Here is a 5,873-nt window from a genome sequence, read left to right on the forward strand (position 1 = left end):
GATCAATTCACGAGCGCTGTACCCTTTGTTATCAAGGAGTGGGTGAAAGCAATAATTTTCTGTGCTTACACAAGAGAATTTTGCAGGACTAATGAACAACAACAAAAAAATCGCTGAGTCAATGAATTCCATGTAATTCACATGGACCTTGGATCGCCCAGTGTAAATCATTGAAAACTTAATTCTGTTCATTATTCAATATAGAATTCAAAAAGTCAGTTTCTTTCATTTCAATGCAATAAATGAAGTGACGTTTGCCCATTAAAGCTAAAAACTATATCACCTGCATGCTTGTACAATGTCGGGACAATCGTGAACAGCCCGTTAACGATCGCCCTGACACTGTACAGGCAAGCTAACCTGGAAGCACTGAACTGCACATTACTTGAATATGAGACCATTCTGAAGCAAATAATTTTCACACCATAATAGATAATATAATGTACTATTAAAATGAATCCACAAGGATTGGAACAATCATCCCCCAGCATTCCCACTGATCAGGTACAAGCCATCCCCTTCAACCTTTCTAAAATATGTTATCTCTTCTCTTAAAGAAGTGAATGCTTGGAAACCGATATGTGGTTTGTATACACATATTGGCAATAATAACATTTGTAATATACCATTAAAAATAATCAAAATTGATAATGCAAAATGATTTGTGTTCTCTTTGTTTCATATTTTTCCTTTTTTTTCCTCTCTCTTTTTAAAGTTCATCCTTCTGCACCAGTGATCTATACCCACATTAAAAAGTATTGTTGTTCAGGGGCACTACAATAATAAATTATATGCGGCGGATCCAGGAATTCCGTATAGAGGAGGCGCCTCTACAAAATTAAAGGGGGGCGCACGCCCCCTCCCTTTTTCCTTTTTATTTCTTTTGTTTTATCAAAAAGTAAAGAGGGTGCACCACCGTCTGGATCCGCCACTGATTATTTAGGTTATTAGCTCTCTATAAGACAACTGCAATGTTGTTGAAAAGGTTCCTCTTTGAATTGTGTGAGTACACCAATTCATTTTAGCAGGAATTTAAGTGTCAATTTGACACAACACTCGTGCCTTTGTCATGACATCTCCAAGTTCTTTACAGTAATAAAATTGCCTCATCTCCTGAAACTCGGTCATGTGCTTTTCCATAAAAATGAGAACGATATAAAGCTTTCAACACTTGTGATATTTCTCCTATACAGCGTGTCCCAGAAAAAACGAAACCGAGTTTCATTGCAATTTTTGGCGATCATGATCATGTATTTGTTTTATGAGATATGCATCAATGAAAGGATTTACTTTCTTCTTTCATTTGATGCACAACTCATTGTTCATAATTCATGCATGTCTGAGTTAGAACAATAGAAAGTAACGCTACTAAATGTTCATTTGCACGAGCAAATGGCGACTTTGGATGAGTGTTTTAGGCTTTTTCGGCTATCCTTTGTAAAAAAAAAAAAAATTAAATCATGGCCTTAACATCCATTTTTTTCCTTCAAATGACATCTCATGCGTAAGACATTACGCCTGCTCGAGAAAACTTGATTTGAAAATATGCTTCCATTTTACTCAGAAAGATGGATAGTAATCAAGGAGTCAGCTAGCTTTCCTGACGCCTGCCCGACTTGGCAGATAACAATTATGGTCTTCATGCTTCAATGAATTTACACAAAGGGAGGAGCTAAAGAGGAATGTTACAGACGGTTCGGAATTGGGTCTTAAATTAGCACATGATCCAACCACAGAGCAAGGGTGTTCATCAGCGGAATGTGAAGGGGGAGGAAAGGAACTGAAAAAGCCTTCCGAGCCCCCCCCCCCCCCCAACACGCACACACACAAAACAGAACAAAACAGAAAAAAACTTTCTGCACTGCACTTTTACCTGAATGTTTGAAGCGCAAGTTCAGTGATAAATAAAGTGAAGAACCCTCTCTTTCTGCTTCCCCTCCCCTTCAAAAACTTCAAAACCCTGTCACTTATGAAGGACTAACCACGCGTGAGGGAAATATAGAGAGGAATGAATACAGTGAAATAAGTTTGAGGTATAAAATCATCAAAATGTGTATGATTGTTGTACGATTTCCCGTAGCCATCGGACTGCGTACAGGTTAAGAATACTCACGATATTAGTCTTCAACTATCGGTTATGTCTCATAGCTTATTCTAAATAAATGACAACAAAGGGCTGTCCATCTCCGATACAGCATCCTCTGTAAATATGTCCCCCCCCCCAACCTTACTGTAGCACTGCGGTTGTTTTGTGCGAATTCAATGGTGCAGATGAGCCCATTGTCTAATGCTATGTCGGGAGAGCTGAATGCTTGTTTTCTTCGACTATCCGTAGAATTGGCAGAAATGAAGCATGCGTTCCTACAGATTTTTCTCAAGCATGCATTATTCATATTTTACGCGTAAGGTCTCATATGAAAGAAGAAAATATGAATATTTGGGTTAAGAACTTTGTTTTTCGAAAACGTAACGATAAAAGTCTGAAAAATTCACTTAAAGTCACCATTTGCGCGTGCAAAGGAAAATTTGGTAGCACCACTTTTCATTGTCCTAACTCAGTCATGCATGAACAATGAACATTAAATTGTACATGAAATGAAAGAAGAAAAATTTATCTTTCCATTGATGTATAGCTCGTAAAGAAAATGTATGATTTCGATGATAAAAAGTTGCATGTTAAACCCGGTTTCGTTTTTTTTTCTGGGACACGCTGTAGTAAGAGCACTGTATGATACAGGCATTTTTTACAGCTCCTGCGGAGGAACGATATCATGTCGTAAAATATATGTGGTGCCATAGAAACCAATGAAAAGAGGAGAAGGAAAGGTTACTTATTTTCGCAAGGAAACATGACACTTATTTCTGAGAAACAATCGAATCATACGTTCGTGTATATTCCGAATCTCTTTCCATATTGAAAGTTTTCCCTCACTTTATGTTTGGCTGAAGAAAAAAAAAAATATCCATAAAATATTCCTAAAACCCCCACAAGAAAAAAAAAAATATGTGTGCATACCGACCCTGAAATTCTACGCTCGCAGACATTCGCAGCTCAGTATATCCCCTATATACATGGCTCAACTCTCCTCTGAGGGAGTGCTGGGCTAACATTTTTAAGAGAAAATTTTTGAATTAGGCAATGGTCTAGAATAAATTTTCATAGGTGCATGATAGCTCAATAGTTGTACTTGAGATACAATAGATACCTGTTCTAAGCAAGGATTAATTAGGAAATATATTTTCAAAAAAAGACATTTATAGAAAAAGTGGCTCAACTCTCCTGGATCTCCCCTATACGTTAAAGAACAAGTCTTCCTTCATGTACGTGTGGATTGAGTGAATGCAGTAATATTAGTAGAACACATACGTAAAAGTTTGGGGAAAATAAAAAATAGAATTTTACAAATTTTACTTTGTGAAAATAGTGCACATTTCCACGACTTGTCACTGACACATAATGTATAAAGGGTAATTGTATTCCCCATACCTTCTGAAAGAGGCAAGTTAAGGATTCTTTTATTATGCGAGAAAACGCAAGATATGTTGAATTTTCCTCATATTTTCTTTATTATCGTTCTACATATGGGACATCCAGCAAGGTGTAGTATAAGCCCATACCAAAAAAAAAAAAAGAAAAAAGAAAAAAAAAGAAAGGTGAATATCATGTTCTGGAGATGCAAACATCACATTTAAATGTGGACAAAATTTATTTTCTTTTTTTTTCGCATTTCGTTGCTTTGCAAGATTGTCTTTATGAGTATACGCGTCTACCATGTCTACCACAGAAAGAGCACAACAGGTTGACTTACCAGTGAGATCAAACAACATGAGCACTATGAAGACTCCGCCCTTCATTCTTTAAGGTGTAGTCCAGCTCCACAACGAACGAGTACAAATCTTATGCGTCACTGTGATACACCATGTACTTTGGTCTGAATGTGACCAAGGAAATGTCGGCAAACTCAATGCACATAGCCAGGAAACGGTGAACAAAGATTGGGTAGCTGATCTAATGATTTTTTTCGCAGTTATATCCAGCAAATTGGGGAGGCATCTAAATGTATACCGAAGAATCTAATTGTATGAGGCAGTTATCACTGCACGCTGATGATCACTTATGAGGGAAAGAAAACGTTGAAAACGAAATCCATGATTCCAACCCACCGTCTCGCATCGAACAAAGATTGGGTAGCTGATCTAATGATATTTTTTTTTCGCATTTATATCCAGCAAATTGGGGAGGCATCTAAATGTATACCGAAGAATCTAATTGTATGAGGCAGTTATCACTGCACGCTGATGATCACTTATGAGGGAAAGAAAACGTTGAAAACGAAATCCATGATTCCAACCCACCGTCTCACATCGAACTCTTTTATGGATGCTTTGTGCATATACCTCATGGATATGTAGTACCTGACTGTTTCGCTTTTTTTAAATTACTTTCAATGTATCAGTAGTTAGAGTGATGGGTATGACGTCAGCAACAACGCCTTATAGTCCCCACTTGGTATAACTCATCAGAGCATACTGCTAGTAGTTTCCTGCCTGTGAAATACACGCTCACTAATGAAGACACCCAAAACACTTTTCTTTTCTGTTTTTTAAGAGTGCGGGCAATCCGCACGCATGTATGTATGTATATACTTTTTAAAGTTTCTTTTCTTCTCTTTTTTATTTTGATGGGTTTTTCACCATTCTTCTGTTGGGTGCACACGGCACATCGAATAGTTTTTGCAACACGAACATTTGTTTGAAATGTATTTTATGTACTTCAAAATAATTACAATTTGAAAAGCGACAATGCATACATATCTATCATGTTTTGAGTGATCTATGTATTACAAGTTTAAGTTGACCACTTCTTTTCTATACCAATTTCTTTTTTATTCTTCAAAGCATGCTTAGGTTTTCTTAGCTTTAGTACTTTACAAGTATCATATCTTATTATATATTATATGATTCACATTTCCTTTTTCATATTTTCCTTAATAATAATAATAATAATAATGATAATAATAATGATAACGGAGTCTTGTAATGCGCCATGTCTGTCACACAGTGGCACTCCTGGCGCAGAAAGGTAAAACCTCCTCCCACATTGCTTCTTTCAGGAAGAGATCCCAATTGAAAGAAAGCACAGTTACTGAAATGAAAAGGTCTTGAGTTCCCTCTTGAACAGAGGGAAAGAGGTCTCCATTCTCAGTTTCAACTTGTACACAAGTTGTTGTGGTCGTTAACCCTGTTCCAGATTCCGTCTCCTTATGGTTATGCATAACCTCTATTATAGTCAATTTACGCACTTAACACCCAGAGCTGACTATTCTCATCAGTTTCCGATAATTTGTGTCATCACCATGAGCATTCATGTTCTCTTCAGTCAAACAAACTGTTGGATATCTCAGGTGCTCCTGCCTACTTTTAGTCCACCAAATTCTTTAGAATTGGCAATTTGATCCTTTAAATGATTTCAAATTACTCTTTGTCTGCTTGATAGTGTACAGTCTTCTGTGGTCGTGAACCCTGCTCCATCAGATTCCTTCTCCTCTGAGTCATGCATAATCTATCATAGTTTATTACGTTCTTAGCACCACAGCTGATTATTCTTGTTACACATCAATTGTTGATTATGTGTTATCACTATGCGCACTCATGTTTTCTTCAGTCTGACAAACTATTGAATACCTTAAGTGCTTTACCCTACTTTTAGCCTTCTCGATCACGCCTGTGTTTTGTTTGTTTGGCTTTTGTCCGGTCACCTATTGATTTATTCTAGTGAGCCCACGTTGAAAGACATCAGTGACTTGAAATTGGTTCACTCAGTCACTGACCCCTGTAATGCTTATAAATCTTTCCATATGTGTTCCTTGTAT

This window comes from Diadema antillarum, unplaced genomic scaffold (genome assembly GCF_040938485.1).
Source record: "Diadema antillarum isolate AM-2024a unplaced genomic scaffold, OU_Dant_1.0 seq00001990_RagTag, whole genome shotgun sequence".
Lineage (NCBI taxonomy): Eukaryota > Metazoa > Echinodermata > Echinoidea > Diadematoida > Diadematidae > Diadema > Diadema antillarum.